At 36.4% G+C, this 10,329-nt stretch overlaps 1 pseudogene; it reads left to right on the plus strand.

Moving 5' to 3' along the window:
- The first annotated feature begins 6,504 nt into the window (after nucleotides 1-6,504).
- LOC119532524 lies at nucleotides 6,505-8,303 on the plus strand (annotated as a pseudogene).
- The last annotated feature ends 2,026 nt before the right edge of the window (nucleotides 8,304-10,329 follow it).

Consider the following 10,329-nt stretch of genomic DNA (forward strand, 5'->3'; position numbering starts at 1 on the left):
CTACCTCATAACTAGATCTTGAAGATATTTCCCTATATTTTCTTCTAGGAGTTTTATGATACTGGCTCTTATATTTAGGTCTTTGATCCACTTTGAGTTAATTTTTGTATGGGAGGGTGAGAGATGGGTTCTCTTTAATTCCTTTGGATATGGATATACAGTTCTCACAATTCATTTATTGAAGAGGCTATTCTCTTCCAGTTTAGTGGATTTGGTGGCCTTGTCAAAAATCAGGTGACCATAGATCTGACAGCCTATATCCAAACTGTTTGATTTCATTTATCAATGTGCCTATCTTTGTGCCAATGACATGCTGTTTTGGCCAGTGTGTCTTTATAATGAGCAGTAAAGTCAGGAGGTGTAAGTTCTCAACTTCATTTTTCTATTTTAGGAAGTTTTTTTGGCTATTTGAGCCCACTTTCTCTTCCATATAAATTGGATAACCAGCTTTTCCAAGTCTCCCAAGTAAATTTTTTGGAATTTTGACTGGCATTGCTTTGAATCTGCAGATCAGTTTGGGTACAATTGACATCTTAATGACATTTAGCATTCTTATCTGTGAACATGGAATGCCTTTCCACCTATTAAGGTATTCTTTGAATTCTTTTGACAAAGTTTTGTGGTTTTCTGTGTACATGACCTTTAAATCCTTGGTTAACTTTATTCCTAAATACTTGATTGTTTTAGTTGCTATTGTGAATGGAATTTTATATTTAATTGCATCCTTAGGGCATTACTAGTGTATAGAAACACTACTGATTTTTGCTTACTAATCTTGTATTCCACCACTTTGCTGAATTTGTTTATTAGCTCATAGCTTTGCCATAGATTTCACAGAATTTTCTAAATATAGGATCAAGTCATCTACAAATAATGAGTTTTACTTCTTCCTTTCTGATTTGGATGCCTTTTATTTCTTTTCTTGCCTAAGTGCTCTAGCTAAAACTTCTGGCACAATATTTAGTAATGTTGATGATGGTTGGCATCCTTGTCTCATTCCTGATCTTAGGGGGAAGGCTTTCTCTTGCTATTAATTACATTGATGTCTGTGTGTTTTTCATATATGTCCTTTATCATATTGAGAAATTTCCTTTGATTCCTACTTTTTGAAGTTTTTTATCAGTTAAGATTGGCATATTTCATTATATTTCAATTTTATAACACTTGAAAATAACTTGGAAGAGATAAGGAAGAAAGAGCATTGGAATATAATAGAGAAAAGAACATTTTATTTATTTATTTTCCAAGTCTCCTTTCCTCCCCTCTCCCCCAGGGACAGTAATCTCTAAACAATTGAAATTAAGTATGTAAAACTGATAAGACTGATAAGAACAGTGAATCTATATTTGGAGGCAGCCCTGAGATTTGGACCCCCAGCCTACACACCACATATATGTTGGCTGGCATCTGGAGAAAATTACTTGATGTTCAATAGATTTTGTCCCTTTGGCCATTTTGTGTCATTTTTCAAATCAGTCATTGGTGTCAATGTGATTGCAAAGAAAATGAGTCATATATTTACTCTTCATATTTTATGTAAAATCACCTTAGCTTTGTCTAATATTAGAAGATGCATACTTAGCAAAATTGGCAAAAAGCCTCTAGACATCTTTTCATATGTATGTGTTTGTATGTATATATGTATAATATATATTTAATAATATGTATAAAAACTGCTGTCTTGGTTCTAGTTCAGTCTCAAATATTTGTTTAGTTTCCTGAGGTAGCTTCACTCTATCTCTAAGGTTGTGTTCTGGTATTTTTGATAGTGAAATATGTATCTTTTTCAAAAATTATAGAGGCATGTGATACACCATTCAGAAAAGTATTTCTAATAAAACAATAGCCTTTAGAACTGTGATTTGATTTTAAAGTTTCCCTTTTATTCAAAGTTCTTAGTGAAACACCTTTTTTTAAATATTTTCATGATTTTGGAGGAAAAGGAAAATGTTGACATACAGAAGGTTAAAAATTAGATAAATAAATTTGATTGTACATTTTGAGAAGTATTACTTTCTTCATATATAATTTTAAAATTACTGTAACATACGTATAGTATTTGTATTTTAATAGTGACTGGGGTTTTTAATAGTATTTTAATAGGTAGGGGAGTAATTTTCTGGATTAATACAATTGAATGATTCCTATCTTGATAGAATTGTTCGATAGTGTGGAGTATGTTTAAACATTTGACACTCATTCAGTTAAGATTGGCACCATTGTATTTCAATTTTACCTCACTTAAAAAAAACAATTAGAAAGAAAGACTGTAGACTGTAATGGAAACAAGGACATTTATTTTCCAAGTCTCCCTTACTTCCCTCTTCTCCAGACTCTCCCATTGATGACCTGTCCAAGCTGCCAGTTGCTGATGTGTTTCAGGTAGAGTTCTGGGGAGTTCATTGTAGCAACTAGGCAGAGCCCTATTGGTGGCTACAGTACCATAGAGAGCTGCAAACCTCTCTTGTGCCTGACTTTGGGCTGATCCTTGGGAAGCAGTGAGAGATGGAGATGGAGCTGCTGCCAAATGACATGGGCCCTGGCCTCACATTCCACAGTTCTCACCTGACACCAGCTTACTGATGGGCCCCTTACATTTGTTCAGACTTGCCCAGTCTGATAGAAGACAGATTTATATAAGATGAGAAAAGCAGCTTGCTGACACACTGGCTGCACTTGTTGAAGAGAAATGCCAGTGTCAGACCCCAGAAAAAAGAGTGTAACATAGAGAAGGAATGTTTGATCCATGGGCCCTGCTGCTTATCTCATGAATACCAGTTGTGCCATAAACTAACAGTTGAAGGCTGTTTTAGAAATCCCAGTCACAGTGGCACCTAGACTCCAGGGGGTGGACAAGGAAAGATCAGATATGCCCATAAGATGAATGACCACAAACAAGCCAAAAGGCCTGCTTCCTCCACATAGCTAATATAGTGCACATCAAAGAAGAATAGTGTGTTAGAACACTAGTAACCAGTCAGCAGGAACCGATAAGCACTCACCCAATCAAGGCCCAGAACACACTCAGCAGGGCCATTCCCCCCAACACCCAATGTGGGTTTTTCCTTTAAAAAATGCTGCTCTCAGAAAAGGGGCTGGAGCCATTTTTCCTTCCTTTCTTTTCTGATGGCTCCCACCTACTTTCTTCTGCTTTCTTCCTCTAATAAACCTTAAACTCTCTACTTAAACCAAGACTCACTGCATTTATGTAGATTCTTGAATGGCTCTGAACCTAATATTTGGTGCTGAAGACCCGGGATGGAGGTTTGACAGGTTTAAGCTTCCTGGCCCCTCAGGACAACAGGGCAGCCTCCCAGTCAACTCCATTCCCTGAACTACACAGCCTTTCAGGTTTCCATGCATTCAGTGGCTTGAGACCATCAACTCAGACCACCTTGGTGTGATGCCAGCTTACCCTCATGGCTCTCAAACATCTATAACTAATTCAGCCCTAGGTAGGTAAGTGATGTCTGTCTGCCCAGATCTCCCCTCGGGAGTTTGTTCAATGTCCTGTGGACATCCCAGCCCACCTCTGGGTGGCACCTAGGCCCACTTACATGTGGCACCCCAGCTTCATAAGCCTAGGAAACCTGAGCACTCAGTCAAAACTCTCCAATGCTCTGCGAGTGTCTTTCCCCATTGCAGCAGTCAAAGTAACCTGGGGGGTACCTTGGGTGAAAGACTGCATGCATTTCCTGACCCCCAATGGCAAACCAGGGATGCCTGCTTTGTTGTTGTGACTGGGTTGTATGGATCTGGGTTGTTAGTCTCACTTGAGCAATGTTTTGGGTGGTCTCTGTAAGCCTCCAATGGAGTGGGGGAGCTGTGAATTTCTCACAGGTGATCTCTGTAAGCCTCCCATGAGCATAGCCCCAATTCATGTCAGCCTCTTTCAGGGAGAATGTAAGCCTCTGAAGGAGCAGGAAGCTGTGAATCTCTCACAGGTGATCTCCATAAGCCTCCAGTAAGCAAAGTTCCCTAATATACCACAAGCCTCTCAAATTTCTTAAATAGCCATGGGAAATTTACAGTCACTTTTAAGTAACTCCAAAACTGCATTTCCTCCTAAATCTACCCCCTCACATGTTTAAACTTCAATTAAAAGGGGAAATAGAACCAATACAATTTGGCCACAGTATCCTTTAGAAAAACAAAAACATTGGCCAGAAAATGGCACTTTTAATTGGCAAATTCTCACTGAACTTAATAATTTTATTTGGCACAACAAGTGGTCTGTAGCTTTTAATCTTAAGCTTTCTGAACTGTTTGGTCCCAGCTGTTCTTGGGCCACTCTGTCATCTCCTACCAAATCCTCCTCCTTCACAAAAAAATCCTTCTAAGTCTTCTGCTTTCCTCTCTACAAAAGTTAACCCTGAAAAGCCTTTAAACAGCTTCTCTTCTTTAACCCTGCAAATCATCCCCCTTGTAACTCTTCTCTAACCCCTTCCACTCCCCTCGCTGTTAACCCCTTCCCCCACTTCTGGTCCCATTGCCACTGCCCCCTCCTTACCTCACCCCACCCACGTGCAGCCCACTCACTGCCCATGTGACCCTCCCCCATCTCCTGCTCCAGCCTGCCTCTCCCAGGCAGGAGAGTGCAGCACAGACCCAAAGCGTGCACACCTGGCATAACTGAAGGATAAATGAATAAGGCAAGAATGCCTCAAGTACTGTCTGCTGTTGTTTTACTATCAACAAACCTACCCCATCCCTAACAATGTTTAGCCTCTGATTTACAAACACTAAATTTACATCCCAATGAGCTGCTTCAATGTGTGAATGACCTCTTACTGTGTAGCTGCCCTAGCCTTAACTCCCTCCAACAAAAATGATATAGTTTCCAAAAATAAAAAACAATTTTCTAAGCCACAAGTCACTTACTTAAAAATTTCCCTTTCCCCTAACAAAAAGAAAACTTATTTCTCTATTTACTGAGAGATCAGGCAAGCCTGACTATTTAAAATCATGTTTTCAAATGCCCTAATCCATGTTTTGTGAGCTGTGAAGCTCCCCTCAGCTACCCAGAATTTTTTCTTAGAGTACCAGGACTCATAAATCCAGGTGAAAGTGCCTGCTGCAGACGGGCACTGAATGCATCTGAGTTGAGGTAGCTTTACGGTTGGGACTTCCCCTGTGCTTGGTAAGTGTGTATTTTTTTTGTTTATTGTGTTCACTTTGCTTTCTTTTGTTTCAATTACTCTATTGTGTAGTAAGGCTAATTAAGTTAATCCAAGGGTCATGCATGCAGACTCAGTGGGTTTGAACCCCACTAACCATAACTTCAGATTTTGTAGTTCTCCTTTTAAATTTTGTGCAGTTTGCACAGTTTGCATTTGTGTAAAAACCAGTTACATTTAAACAGCTCCTACTCCTATATTCTGTGTTTATAATTTCTTTTGCTGTTCAGCCATGGAGAACTCTCAAAATGTACCAGTTACATCTTTCTTAAAAACTATTCTTAATAATTAGTCTAAATTTAGAAAGTGTCATTAAAATTGTTAATAAGCTATAGCTGCAGCCAGCTAGCCTTTATGTGTGGTATGACTAGCTATAGCAAACTGTCTCAAAAAAACAAAGAAATCTCTAAGTTAAAAAAAAGTTACAGTTTAAAAAATATATGTGGAACTTCCACCTCTGCTTTAATATCATGACTTCCAAAGCAATTAAAAAATATAATAATAATGTAAATGTGCTAGCTTATCAGTTTTAAAATTAAAAAGTAAAAAAGAACCTAGTCAAAAGGGTTCTTGCAAAAACCTAAAATTACTGAGAGAACATCAAAAGTAACTAATACAATTTAAAAATCAGCAAAAGTGCAAATTATCAAACCAGTGTCATATCTCTACTAAGGAATCTGATAATGAGAACTTTGTCTCTCTCTATAAAGGATGTTTTGTTTTAAACATTTAGCATCATTCTAACAAGCTTAATTTTAGTGGTAATAGCATGTTGTGTAGAAGGTATAAAGAATGTTCTTCTAATTAAGGGAAGTAGCTTTGTCCTAAATGACTGATCGTTTAGGAATGTAAAATAAAGCCTGGAAGGATTGGAATGTGGGATAAAGTTTAGATGGATACAGAAAGTTGTAAAAGGTTTGTAGAGTGGAAAATTTATTTCTGTAGTCAAGGTTGAAAGATAGGTACAAAAAGCTGTAAAAAGTTTGTGAAAACAATAATTTCTGTAATCAAAGTTAAAAAATGGTAAAAACTAGTAATAACACTGCTTAACAATAAAACCTCACAACTTAAAAAAAAACTAGTTTCATAAAACAAAATAGCATTAAATATTTTAACCACCACCCAAAGCAGTAATTAATATTCAATATTGTTGGGTATATGCCTAATAATTCACAAAAAAATAAAACATTCCTCACTGTACTGCAAGCTTCTCATGTTAAAATCTCTTGCTCTTTTTAAGAAAATGTTTCCTTAAATCATTAAGGTGTTATTTCTTGATGAAAGGTTGTAGAAGTGTTTTTCTAAATAATCGGTGTAGGATGCAAAAAGTCTCTGTTATCAAAGTAATTTCTTGCACTTCATGTTAACATTATTGTGTCCTTGACTGTTTATTTATATTCTTGTACTAAGCATCTTTACATTTAAATTATTGTCTGTCCCTATACTCCTATTTGAATGGGAGATTACTTAATGAAACCCAAACTAGCTAAATAATGACCTAATAAGGCTCAGGCCTTTTCTAATAGAAACCATAGGTTTAAAGTGTAACAAACAGGCGCTCCCTCGGTACAGCTAGTCTGCGTGCATGAGTGGGAGGTGGCAGGCCCCAGACTCAGGCCTTCTGTGCTGACTGTTCCAGCGCGACACCTTCAGTCATGAGCCGGTTTGGTACCCGGTTGGTGGGAGCCACGGCAGCTCTAGCGCCGCCGCCGAAAACCCACAGCAATGAAAACCTCGACAAAATCGATATGTCTTTGGATGATATAATCAAATTGAATCGAAAGGAAGGAAAAAAGCAGTATTTTCCAAGACTAAATAGAAGACTCCAACAAAGTGGTACCTGGCAATTCAGGATGAGAATACGATGGGGAATCCAACAGAATGCTGGTTTCGTTAAGAATAGTCTGAGCCGTAGAGGAAGAGTCATGCCTGGAAAGAGACGTCCTTATGGGATTATCACTGGCCTTGCAGCTAAGAAAGCAACTGGAATTCGAAAAGGAATTAGTCCTATGAATAGACCACCTCTAAGTGACAAGAATATAGAGTGATATTTTCCAGTGTTAAAAAGGAAGACAAACCTTCTGAGACAAAATGAAGTGCAGAGGAAACCAGTTGCTGTTCTCAAGAGACCTAACCAGTTAAACAGAAAAAATAACATTCCAGCCAATTCTACTAGAAGTGGAAATAAATTAAGCCATTAGAAAGATACTCGTCAGGCAACTTTTCTTTTCAGAAGAGGCCTGAAGGTTCAGGCCCAGTTGAACACAGAACAACTGCTAGATGATGTAGTAGCAAAGAGAACTCATCAATGGCAGACTTCCACCACAAATGGAGGAATTTTGACTGTATCCATTGACAATCCTGGAGCAGTGCATTGCCCAGTAACTCAGAAACCATGATTAACTCATACTGCTGTACCCTCATTCTTGGCAAAGTGAGAGCAATCGGATATAAAGAAAGTTCCTAAAGGTGTACCCCTACAATTTGACATAAATAGTGTTGGAAAACAGACAGGGATGACTTTGAATGAGCAATTTGGGATTCTGAAGGAACAAAAAGCCACTCTCACTTTCAACAAAGGAGGAAGCCACTTTGTAACCCTGGGATAGATCCCATGGCAAAGGGACTTTTGAGTAACGACTATTTGAAAAGTTGAATTGCTTAAAGAGTTTGTCATAGAAATTCAAGAAACTTTATTGCAAAATATTCACAAGTTTAAATAACTCTTTATTTTTATTTTTGAAGTTTTTTTTAAACGTGTATAAAATAATGCCCTGAAAGAATAACAGGGTATATATACCTATCTATTCTTCAAATTTTCATGGTTGACTCAGCAGAACAATCCTCTATTTGACTCCTTTAGTTCCTCATGCAGCAGAAGAAAGACAAAGATAGAAATCGATTATTTTTATGATACTGGTATTTAGTATCTCATCTCCTTTGCCTATTTTTTAGATTTTGCCATGGTAAATCTTGGTCTTTGGAAATATGAGTAGGTCCCTTTGTTGCTGTTATTTACACTTTAATAGTGTTGATGTAATAAGTGCAGTTGCCTTTTCTTCAGTAGAAATGTTTAAAAAAATTCATTAGAATTTCAGTTTGGGGTTTTAAGATTAATGGGAATATCTGTAATTCAGTCCCCCCCCCCCCCGGATAATGTTAGGTTAATCCCCCCGAATGGTAAATCTTCAGTGACAAACTTTTAATAAGAAATGTGGCTCTAGGCTTTAGTCTCAGTTTAAGATGTTGGTGTTCAAAGACTGTAAATGCATGTTTACAAACATATCTGCTAGGGCCTTGTAGGAGAAGGTCTAATGTAAAAAACTCAGTTTGTGTTTAGTAAATGAATAAAGCATGAGAGGAAGTAGCTGGTTGAAGAACAGGTAACTGAGTGAAAAACTTCAACCCAGGTCATAGGTATTCTGTTTGGATATAATGTAGTCTTGGGTCTAGCGTCCACAAAGAATTTTTCAAATGATATTTAGAAGAGCTATAATTATTAAAATGGATTGAGTCCCTTAGATATTTTGGTAGTAAAATTAATAGCCATTAAGTCCTAGACTTTCTTCTTAATCAAAAAGTTGATTCTATAAGCTTTTAAGCTTGCTAAATTAAGCAGTATACAACTCCCAAAACAAAAAATGGCAAAAGTGATGAGAGTTGCATTATAACCTTGCTTTATACCTCTCACTTTGATTTAATTTATGGTATAAAGTTCAGGCATTTGTGGGGTGAAAAGAATTTGGTTTTTCCCCCTTCTGAGGTAGTGCGAGGAGTTTTCTGTTATGCCAAGATCTAAGAGTCCTCAGATAGCTGTATACTATAAGTTACATTAGTACTTATAGTATACTATAAGTTACAGTAATACTTGTAGTATACTAAATGTTACATTAGTACTTATAGTATACTCTAAGTTACATTGTGGTATAATGCCAAAATGCAGCAAAATATTCCAGCTATAAGTTATAATTTTGGTCATTATGAAGCTTGACCTTTTGGTTTTCTATAACATTAAAATCTCTAAATAGATGTTATTTTCTCTAGAGTATAATATTAGTGTTTACTTTTCCTATTAAAAAAATTACTTTATCACTCTTGCCTGTCTTTATATACTAGATTTCATTATCACTCATGCCCCTTGGGTTTCTTCTTGGTTTATTCAGAAGCCATGGAAAGCTGTCAATAACAGTTTCATGCTTATACCAAAGAATTAAATCTGATCTAATTATCTGGTATTTTGCAGATACTTCTGAGAAGGTATTATTTGGAAGTCAGTCACAGTATTTGAAAATAAACTCTGGTCTCTACTTAGCTATTTATGTTTTTTGTAGAGGCCAAGGTACCATTGCAAAACATTTTTGCAAGTATGAATGCTTGTATTTGGTCCAAGAACAAAACATTTTAGAGTGGTTAGAATTACTGGTAGCTTATTTTAAAGCAAAGGATAAAACTGAACATGAGTTTGCTGTCTTTAGAACAATTTGTGAAGATATGATGTGAAGGTAGTTTCCATTGTCCTGTTGAGTTATGTTAAATATTATTGTACAGAGCTATTATTAATGCCTTTTTTTAACCTTAAAAATTGCCTAAAATATTGACACTAAACTAAGTGCATCAAACAACAAAATTTGGTATATTAAACTTTTGTTCTTTGTGCATCTGCAATTTAATTTTCTTTTTAAATATAAAATTTTGCCTTTGGTACAACTAAATTAAAACACTGCTAATATGTTGTATACACACAAAAGAATATGTTCTGTTGGAGGAAAAATTTCCTTTCTTGGAAGTTTAGCTGCTAATGTGGTTGTAGTCTTTTTTAGTTCTTAAAGTTTTTTGTTTTTGTGTTTTGAAACAAACAAATTTTAAGGTTGCAACTTAAAATTTCCTTTGCATCAAGGTGTATCCAAAACATTGATGCAGTGCATCACAAAACAAAAGTTTGTATTTAATGAGGAGGTGCTTTACACTGTACTTTTTGGTGTTTTTTGGAAAAGTTACATTTAGATCTATTCTGAAGCTGTTCATTTTAAAAAAATAAAATGTTACAGGTTTCACATAAAAAAAAAGTGTAACAAGCAAACCTGTAACACAGGCAAAAAGTCCCTTTAACAGCCTTGTTTAGCCAGTAAATAAAACTATGTTACTCATTTTA

The sequence above is a fragment of the Choloepus didactylus genome, chromosome 4 (assembly GCF_015220235.1).
Source record: "Choloepus didactylus isolate mChoDid1 chromosome 4, mChoDid1.pri, whole genome shotgun sequence".
Classification (NCBI taxonomy): Eukaryota; Metazoa; Chordata; class Mammalia; order Pilosa; family Megalonychidae; genus Choloepus; species Choloepus didactylus.